The sequence below is a fragment of the Cajanus cajan genome, chromosome 6 (assembly GCF_000230855.2).
Source record: "Cajanus cajan strain Asha chromosome 6, NIPB_CcT2T_4, whole genome shotgun sequence".
NCBI lineage: Eukaryota > Viridiplantae > Streptophyta > Magnoliopsida > Fabales > Fabaceae > Cajanus > Cajanus cajan.
In genome coordinates, this window is record NC_138522.1 from 42,797,848 (window position 1) to 42,809,016 (window position 11,169).

The window sequence follows — 11,169 nt, forward strand, 5'->3', positions numbered from 1 at the left end:
GAAGAGAGAGAGTTGTTTCCTCAAGCAACCGTTCCTTACCGGATTTCAAGCAGATCTTTTTAAACATATTTGGGAACGTTTCAAAAATAATAATGATGAAAATTAATTTCGTATAATGTCTATGTATTTACTGTTGCCTTATTTTATTTTTAATATCTACTTATTATGTATTTTTTTCGTAATTTATTTTCTTTCATTGTAGTGCAATTATCTTTTTTAATAAAAATTTAAAATTGGTTCATAAATGATTAGAGAAAAAAATTCTAAAAGTTAAATTTCTTAAAGTTTCTTACCATTGGAGTAAATTTGTGTTTTAGTTGTTTAATACTGACATGACACACTGGGGCCACTTTTTCATTTTTCAATGCAAGAAGTAACTCAAATGAGTTGCTTCCATTGGAGATGCCCTTAGGGCCTCATCCCAAAATTAAATATAGTTTTTGAACCAATAGGGTACAAACCTCATTCATAAAATAAAAATTAGTTTTTTTAACTTAAAAAAATAATTACCACTACACTAAACTTACTAATAATAAAATTCACAAAAAAAATGTACTAATAATATGATAGTGTTTGATAAGAGAAGAATGGTGAATTCTTAAAAAAAAAAATTAGTTCAATTTTTAAGAAAGAAAGATAATGAAGTAGAGCAAGAACAAAATTCTTTCTCATTTGAGTGTATTATCTTAAAATATCTTTATTTATATTTTAGAATTTAAAATTACAAGATAAAATAATTTTTTAATTTCTTTCTTTTAGCTATAAATCAAATAAGAAAAGAACCACGTTTGCTTTACATTAAAATTCTTCCACCCCTTCTTTTAACAAAAATTCTTACCACTCACCCCTCAATTGAAATTTCTCCTGTCTTTTTTTTTTAAGCCAAACAATCCCTATAATTATATAAATAAAAATACTAAATAATAATGTCTTATGTAGAAGTAACAAAACAAATTATTCAACTCATGGCAATATGCTTTATGTGTTTTTGCATGTTATAATAAGTTAACTAAAAAGTCTAAATTTAAGCATATTTAAATATGGTGGATGTAACATAGTTTGAATTTTTATTTATCAATAATTATATGTTATATGATGATTAATTGTTGAATATTGTAATTCTTGTTGTTTTAGAGCTCTGGAGTCAAGAGACCTTTAAGAGTTATGTTGGTTGAGGTAGTTTTTGTTAGAGTTAAGTTGGTCCAACTTGAAGAAAGGTATATAAGATTTTTCTTACGACATGAATCTCATAAGTTCAGTTCTTAAGAAAGTTAGTGAGAAAATTTTGGAACCGAAAAAAATCCTTATTTCCTTTAATTCTTTAGGAACCTTATAAATCCTTCCCTCAGCTAGGCAATGACAATAGATCTTTGAATTTGAAGCTTGGAGATTGAGAATTCAAGTTGTGAGTCGTGCAAAGAAGTCGTGTTCTTCTTCTTTTTTCCTTATCTCTTCTCATTTTGGAGCAATTTTGAGGTAAGAAAAGTTTGTGATTAATGAATTGTTGAGTTGTACTTCTTGTATGGTAATTGAATGCATCATTTGATGGTTGTTTTGGATTGGTTTTGGAAAGGTGATGAATGTCTTGAATCTTAACTTTCTTGAAAGAGTTTTTGAAGAGAACCTGGTGATTTTGAATTGTAAAGGTTACATGTAATCTATAGTGCTAAAAATGTGTCATACATGTTGATTGCATGATGAAATTTGAATTGTATGTTGGTTTGGTTGGGTGATTTGCAGGTTTGAGCCAATTTGATGATTCTGCCAAGAGTGAGAATCCTCATTGCACCGAACGCAGGATTAGTAGCATCAAGCATGGGTTAGTGAAGGGCTCTCAAACTTGGTCATGTTGAGCATGTAAATGAGAGGCATCGAGCATAATTGCTCGAGGAACTCTCTGATTTAGTGACGTTGAGCATAGGTGGAAAAGGTGCCAGGCTTGACCAAAATAGTGACTCTCTTCCTAAACAACATTGAACACAAGTTTAGTAGCATCAGAATTGAGTCAAGTATAGACTCTCTGTCTAAGTGAGGTCGGGTGTAAGATTATCTATGTCAAGTGAATTGAGTTAGAGGCTCTCTACCTCATCCATCATGAATGTAGGATGGCTCGACACTAGGCATGAATGAGCTAGGTGTTCTTTGCCTCAATTGACGTCGGGATGGGAAGAATCACGCTGAGCGTGATTGGTTGGATGAAAAACTTGTCAGAAATTACTTGAGTGTTGAGAACTTTTGAAGTGTAACTCTTTTTTACATGTCATATGATGTTGTATGACTTCACTAATGGAAAATAAGGATACTACGTCACCCATTTTACGTCGGACATATAAACACCCGACGTAATATATAAAAACGCGGTGGCACGGTTCGTAAATTTAGTTAAATTATTTACGTCGGACCTCTTAGGGTCCGACGTGAATTTTAACATCTATGTCGGCTATGTATAGTGTCCGATGTAGATGTTACAATTTACGTCGGACCAACTAGGATCGACGTAAATAATCCACTCCCATGTATTAAAAAGAACTTCACGCATGGAGAGATTTCAAAAATTTAAACCGAAACTTATCTCCCGCGCGTTGTGCAATGGAGGCCAACGAGAAATCCCTTCGCCTCCTCCTCAAATCGTGGTTCTTCGTTCATCTACATCTTGCAACAAGGTACCCATTTCCTCCTTTCTTTGTTTTCTTCACTTGACAATGTTTTCTCACTGAAAAAAATGGATTTTTTCATGTTTAAGGTTGCATTTGTCCTCGTGAGGGTCTTTAAGGTAACCCATCATCTTCTACTTACTACTTTCTTTGTGCATTTTGAGTTTTTGAAGCTGAAGAAGGAAGTGGCGAAGTCCAGGTTGCAGAACGGGCCGTTCTCCGTGAAGAACGGGCCGTTCTCCGTGGTTCTCCATTCAGAACGAGCCGTTCTGCTTGCAGTTGTTTTTCTTTTTTTTAAAATTTTTTACAACTTTTAACGTCGGACCTTGTAATGTCCGACGTAAATTTACATCGGTTTTCGAACCCTAACGTAAATTTACGTCTCCCACTTCAACGTCGGAGCTTTTTCCGACGTAAAACCCCCTAAAATGGCCGACGTAAAATATACATTCTGTACTAGTGCTTTAATCATTATGCATTGATCTAGGATAATGTGTAGTGATGTTATAAGTTGCAAGTTGATAGTTGATGTTAAGTTGATTAAGTTGTAAAGGTGTGTTGTTTGAAGTTGACAATTGTTTGAAGTCGTTAGGTTGTTAAACATGTGTTGAAATAATACATGTCTCAGTTCAAATACATAAAAATTAAAGGAAGTAAAGTATTTGAGAAATTAAAATATCATGTTTATAGGATGTGAGTTATGGTGCTTAAAGAGACCAAAGTTGAGCAAATGGACACTTTTTTTTAAGTTGTTTCATCTAGGTTTTATATGAAACCGTATGGAACCAAGTTGAGTCACACATGTATAAATTGACTAATTGAGCAAGGTATAAAGTTGAGAGTTAAGATCCTTAATCAATTATTGGAAAGGTGCATACTATTTGAAGGGTAATCAACTGACCAATCCCATAAGAGACTTAATTATGCATTTTAAGATCATGGTTGACTCAAATCCAAGTTGTTTTACCCTGATAGTAGTACTAGTCTTTCTTAGTTTAAGTAACAAAACCTAAGAAATCAATTCTAGCCACTATGCCAACTGTTAGCTATTGTTTTTGGTTTTATATCAATCATTATGGTTCGTTAGGATCAAAGCCACTTAAACTATTCACCTCAGTTGTAGGAGATCTTTATTAGTTGATATGCATGACGATACATCCATCGTTCATTTGTGTAGCAATTGATATTATTTGTTTAACAATTGCTCAACTGTTGGTTCTTATTATCGGTTGTTTAGATATTATTAAGTTGTGGTTGGAGTTGCGAAAGTTGTTTATCATTTATTATGAGCTGCTTATATGATGATCAATTGTTAATAGATTTTTTTCTGTTGTTATTATAAATCATTGGTGTAAGATTTCAGTTGATGTTGTTCTTGAACTAATCGTTGCATTAAACAACTTATGTTGACTTTTTCACAAGTTTACCCTTTATTTTTCATACTATTGGATTGTAATGATTATATTTAGTATGAGATTAGGACAAAATTAGTAGAATGACTTGATTGATCGGTGGAGGATCATGCTGGTTATGAACTGATTTTGATGATACTACTTTGTATATAGTAATATACAATTTGTGTATATTGTATATATGTATAGAATATATATGTAACATTATAAGGTGTTTTTTGGTTTCAATTTTATAAGTAGGAAATGTTTTATAATTTCTGCATCATATATATATATATATATATATATATATATATATATATATATATATATATATATCCAGGTGATTGTTGTATGAGAATTTTAAAGTAATTAAATTTATTTATGTTTTTTATTACATAATAATTATACTATATTAAGTGTAGTAATTTATAGATTCGTTATAATAAAAAAATTATTAGATTTTTGCGTGATAACTGATAAACAACTTAAACTAATTAGTTTATGACCAAATTAGGTTAAAAAAAGCACATTCAATTCAGACCGAAAATTAAGCCTAAATATCACATTTTATATCAAGCCAATTAATTCGGACCTTCCCGATTCATATATATGACCCATTTGACCATTTCTGACCTATATTTGGAGTCTTGGACGGGGGTGGTACCTACAAAAGAGACTGATGCTAAAGTTAGGGTTTGCATGAGTAATAGTCTCGTATATGTAATGCACGTACCTTAGTGTGATTTAGGGTTGCTTTGGGCCTTGGGCCTGAGATGAAGTGTAACATGATTAGATAACGGATCTCGTCTGGGGCGAGATCCTCGGGGATCAGTTATGATTCACCTACATACCGAGCTGATGTCACGCGGCGCGCGTCCGAGGTCGGCTTGCATTGTGGTGCCGAGCTTGGAGGTCGGTTACGCAGTACGGACAGTACACTAGCCCCCCGAGCTCCGAAGACCGTAGGTCAAGGAGTTGAGGCCGAGCTTGCTAGGGGGAGATGACCTCTCGCGTGTGTTTGCTCGTTGAGGTGACATGTGTCGCGACCGTTCATTTCCCAGGAACGCGTAAGTGGCGTGTTATGGGAAATGACAGTTATGTAATGATGAATTTGCAATTGATTGTGTTGTCAGGCGTGCCCTTAAGTTGACACGTGGCGCGGCCGTTTTGAATTTTTGGGAGAAGACTTTCTTTTCTCTCACTCGCGCCTCTTTGCCTTCTTCACTTTACTCTTTCTTCAACTTCTTGCGTACGCCGCTTCTCTCGTTTTCGTCCATCCTCTGTCTCCATTTTCTCCGTTTCAGTCACCGTTTCCGGTAACCCCTTCGTTGTTAGGGTTATTTTCTGAAGAGCAGTACCAGGTACTTCCTTTTTACTGTCTTCTTTTCTCTTCTTCCCGGTTTTTCTTGTCTTTTCCATGGCTGGGGGAGTTGGTGCCGGTTCTTCTGCGCCTTCTCGGGGCAAGGCGCGTGGCAAGGCAATGGCTACCGGGAAGGTCGCCGCTGAAAAGAGGGATCCGCCCCGGGGCCCGGAGCCAGGCATTCCTGGCTACGACTGGGTCAAGAGCGAGATGGCGGGGTCCAAAGCATTTTTCAGACCTTTCTAGAGGTCAATAGGATCTCCAGGTTGTGTAGGGTTTGCGACCCTTCTATCTCCCATATGATTCGGCTTGAGCCTTGTCAGGCCGATGAGGGCGTGTATATGGGGAAGCCTACTGACTCTCCCCATTTCTATATATACCAGTTTTTTTAGGGATTTAGGTGTCTGTCTTCCCTTCACTCAGTTTGAGTGCGATTTTTTGAATTTTATCAACACGGCTCCTTGCCAGTTGCATCCCAACAGTTGGGGGTTTTTTGAGGGCTTTTCAGGTCCTGTGTGCAGTTTTGGGGATAGAGGTGTCCCTTCGCGTCTTTCTTCATTTTTATCAACTGAAGCTAGGCGCTCCGCCTTATGATATTTTGTCTTTGAATGGGAGTAGGGATGGGGGTTTGTTTACTTTCTACTCCCAATCATATAAAAACTTCAAACAGGAGTTCTTCCGGGTTGCCCTTGTGGGTATTGACCCCCTGGAGGACGAGGTGTTCCACTTCGGCAGCTTGCCGAAATTTCCTTTTTACTGGTGTCCCAAACCGTCTAGGTTTCACGGTTTGGGTAACCTAAAGGTGACGGCCTCGGAGGCAGCCGTCATTGAAAACCTTGCTGCGCTCCCTCGCCCGTTGGATTGCAAGCTCATTCTGTCGCTTGCGAATTCGCCCTACAGGGAGAGGGGCCTAGAGAGTGAGTATTTCATGTTTTGGTGGTTTGCTAGGGCTCGTGTAATTTCCTTTTGTTGATGTGTTTCCATTTTTGTCTACAGGCATTATGGGGAAGAACTTGTGGCGCGAGCTTAAGCACCGCTACAACGTTACTGAGCTCGAGGTTCCCGAGCCTCCGGAGGAGGGTGTTGCCCCCCTGAAGGTTAGCCGGAAGAGAAAGAGGGAGGGAAAAGAGGTCGGGGGAACCTCCGTCCCTCCAGGTGCCGAGGAGGTGACCTCCAAGGCCGCTGATGCTGATGCGGTGGATCCACTAAGAGTCCACCGTCTAAAGAGGCTCCCCCAGTGGGGACTGGGGAGGCGGCCCAGGCTGCTGAGCCTACCACGCAGGTCGCTGATGTGAGTGTCGTACTTCCTTATACGTTTCTTCTGTGTTAGACTTTTCTTGGTTTATTGTGGTGATATGGGTTTTCTTGTAGGCCGGGGTGGCCGTCACTAAGGTAGGAGTACGGGCGGTTGAGCAAGTTGCTCGAGTTGCCGAGGTGGTGAGTATTGTTTCTTCGGCTTTTCGTTGCCTTTTGTTATGCTTTCTTATCTTTTGATCTGGGGTCGTTTTTTGCTGGCAGGAAATGCTGCCGGGATGGCGACCTCCGGCGCTGGGCCAGTCGCTCCCGCCGTCGAAGAAGTGGCCCCAGCCACCGAGCGGGCCTCCCATGCTGCTGGGGTAAGCAGTGTTTACTTGTTTTTGTGATTCCCCGTATGTCACCTTGTTTATTTTCTGACATAGGGTTGGTTTTCGCAGGCGAGGTCGGAGGTTCCCATTGTGGACTCCCTAGATGCCGAGCAGGGGACGCCGGTTTCCGCCTCCGTTGAGGCTCGCGGAGGGGGCCCGAGTTGTGAGGCTCCCCCGTCCACTGCTGCAGCCTCGGCGCCGCCTTCGGGCACGTCACTGGGGGCTTCCTGGAGCCGATACTTGGCCCATCGCTTCGGGAAGGGCCTTTTGAAAGTGCGGCTAGACCACGTGAGTGCCTGAGCCGACATGGACTCGCTGTGGAGCTCGGGGGTGACCGCTGAGAAGTTCTTCCCTCAGGGTTCGTTGAGCTCCGAGGACCAGGGGCTGATAGAGGAGGTTGGCCTTAAGGATAGTTTCGATGCTCCTCAAGTCCTGCTGCAGAGGACTATGGGCATCCTAGGCCACTGGAAACTGAGGTGGGCCCAGCAGCAGGAGGACTTGGCCAAGCAGCAAGAGGAGCTGTCCAAGCTGAGGGGCCGGCTTCAACCTTGGAAGGATACGAATAAGATTCTGAGGGAGGAGAACAAGGTTCTCAGCGCTGCCCTTGATGAGGCGAAGCGGCGATAGGCCGAGCTCCGATCTGCACGGGGCGACCTTGCGAGGGCGCAGAAGTCTCTCGAGATCGCCTTGCGGTCTAACGAGACTTATGCCTCTCAGGTGGGGGAGCTGCAGGAGCTCGTCGCCTTCTCTCGAGGCCGCGCTCGCTCCTTAGAAGATGAGGTAACGTCTTCTCGTGGCCAGGTGCGGGCTCTAGAAGATGTTGTGACCTCCCTCAAAGGGGAGTTGGCGGCAGTGGTTGAGGAGCGTCTTCGCAACGAGGTCGTTCTTGGTGGCCGGGAAGACGAGATCGCCTCCTTGAGGGCGGAGCTGGCAGAAATGACGGCGGAGAAAGCGACCGTGGAGGGGAGGCTCGCGGAGGTCGAGCGCTCCGTGGTGGTGGAGCACAAAAGGGGCTTTCAGAAGGCCGCTCGCCAGGCACGGCTCCTCGCTCCCGGGTTTGATTTTTCCTCCATGCATGTGGAGAAAGTCATCCGCTTTGGGAAGCTTGTCAAGGAAGACGACGTCGAGGACAGCTCCAGCGAGAATGCCTCTGCGTAGGTCAATTTTGTGATAGCTTAGTTTAATTTGCTTTAATTTTCTGATTTGAACTCAAGTGTTGGACTCTGGGGACTTTGCCCGTATATGTATATATTTTTTGTTGCCCTTATGTGTTTTGCGTTTGATTTTTGCTGCTTTGCGCGTTTTTGGACACGTTTGGTGTTTGTTCTACGCTTTTATATGTGGCGGTACTTTGCTTTGAGTTGCCCATGTTGAGATAAGTTGTCGACCTCGGTTTTTCGTTAGGTGAATTTTTCATGAAGGTTCGACTTCGATCTTTATTTACTAGTGCCGAGGTTCGAATTCGACCTTTTAAGTTATCAGTGCCGAGGTTCGGATTTGACCTTAAATCGAAGTAGAGTAAATTATGCTAAGGTTTGAATTTGACCTTGTATTCTTGTTATGTTGTGAGGGTTCGAACTCGACCTTGGATAAGTGGTTCGTATTCGACCTTAAGTTTAGGGTCATGTGTATTTTGCCAAGGTAAGAATTCGACCTCAGGTATGCGGCTCATACTCGGCCTTTAACGGAAGTGTTGAGGTTCGTATTCGACCTTAAGTTTAGGGTCATGTGTATTTTGCCAAGGTAAGAATTCGACCTCAGGTATGCGGCTCATACTCGGCCTTTAACGGAAGTGTCGAGGTTCGTATTCGACCTCAGATATAGGCAAATTGGTTTGGTTAAGGTTCGGACTCAACCTTAGATTTAGAGTGGTGCGTGTCTCATCGAGGTTCGAACTCGACCTCAGATATGTGGTTCATACTCGACCTCAAATTTTGAGGTATACGATTTAATTAAGGTTCAAACTCGACCCTAAGCACGCGTGTTAAAGTTCGGACTTGCCCTTAGGTGTGAACATCGAGGTTCGGACTTGACCTCGGATTTTGCGTACTTGAGGTTCGTAGATGACGAGGTTCAGACTCTTCGAGGCTCGTATTCCTTCTCGGAAAGTCAAGGTTCGGACTCGACCTCAAAACAGGTTATTTTAATTAGGGCTCGAACTCGACCTTTAACGAGGGCGTCGAGGTTCGTATTCAACCTCGGAATGTCGAGGTTCGGACTCGCCGTCAAATTTGAAATAGACTATTTGATTAAGATTCGAACTTGACCTTTAACGAGAGCATCGGGGTTCGTATTCGACCTCGGAATGTCGAGGTTCGGACTCAACCTCAAATTTGAGATAGGTTATTTAAGTAAGGTGCGAACTCGACCTTTAACAAGAGCGTCAGGGTTCGTATTCGACCTCGGAATGTCGAGGTTCGGACTCGACCTCAAATTTGAGATAGGTTATTTAGTTAAGGTTCTAACTCGACCTTTAACAAGAGCGTCGGGGTTCGTATTCGACCTCGGAATGTCGAGGTTTGGACTCGAACTCAAATTTGAGATAGGTTATTTAATTAAGGTTCGAACTCGACCTTCAACGAGAGCATCGGGGTTCGTATTCGACCTCGAAATTTCGAGGTTCGGACTCGACCTCAAATTTGAGATAGGTTATTTAAGTAAAGTGCGAACTCGACCTTTAACAAAAGCGTCGGGGTTCGTATTCGACCTCGGAATGTCGAGGTTCGCACTCGACCTCAAATTTGAGATAGGTTATTTAATTAAGGTTCGAACTCGACCTTCAACGAGAGCGTCGAGGTTCGTATTCGACCTCGGAAAGTCGAGGTTCGGACTCGACCTCAAATTTGAGATAGGTTATTTAATTAAGGTTCGAACTCGACCTTCAACGAGAGCGTCGAGGTTCGTATTCGACCTCGGAAAGTCGAGGTTCGGACTCGACCTCAAATTTGAGATAGGTTATTTAATTAAGGTTCGAACTCGACCATTAACGAGAGCGTCGAGGTTCGTGTTCAACCTCGGGTTTATGCATTTGCGCACTTAGAGTTCATTTCCGTCCTTTAGATAAACAGGAAATTAAGAATATGAGATGAGCGAAAGGAGTAATATTATTTATGGTGTCTGTGTGCCTCGTTAAAAACCGTCTCAGTCAAAGGCTGAGGCGGGAAAAGAGTGCACAAATTTGTTCATACTGAAAGATAAAGAAGACTTGAAAACTTAAGGAGCTATGGTGGGGGGATTCCGCTCGCTTTGCTTGCTCGACGAGGAGATCTTCAGGTTTTCGGTGTAGCATTGCCGAGCTGTTTTCTGATTAGCTTTGACGGAGATGATTTTACCGTCCTTGCCCGGGAATTTCATGGTGAGGTGTGGGGTTGACACTACTGCCCCGAGTTGATTCAAGGTTGGCCTCCCGATGATGATGTTGTAGGAAGTGTTGGCTTCCACGAGGAGGTACCGAACCATGACCCGCCTTGTATCCGGTGGCGTTCCGAAAGTCGTCAGCAAGTCTACGTACCCCCGAGTGTGAACTCGCTCTCCTGCGAAGCCGACGAGGGGCTCCATGTGAGGTTGAATGAGAGAATGGGGAACGTCTAGCTTGAGGAATGTAGTCCAGTACAGGATGTCGGCTGAGCTTCCCTGGTCAATGAGTGTTTTCTGCACTTTCCAGTTGGCTATTTCCACAACGATGACCATGGGGTCATCTTGGTTAGGGCTGACGCCGGCGTAGTCTTCGTCGGAGAAGGAGATCGGCGGTGAGCTTTGGTGGAGGGCTGGGGTGGTAGAGTGGACACAGTTGATGCTCCACAGGTGTCTTCTTCGGGCCGAGCTGCTGGCGCCTCCTCCAGCAAAGCCACCTGCTATTGTGTTGATTACTCCCCGTAAGGGGGCTGATAAGTGCTATGATTTCATTAAGTTTATGGCCTAGTTTGAAGCACTTATATCAATTTTCCTTGCTTTAGACTTTGTTTTTAACTCAAAACATATCTAAATTGTTAGGTGATCACATTTTGTTTTTGAATCATGTTTTTTGGTAACTTACAAGTATTTGGTTGTTGTTTTGTAGTTTAGGAGAAAGCTAGGAAAGAAGGAAGGAAGTCAAGCACAAAGTGGTGAATTTGAAGTTGAAGGAATTTTTGGTT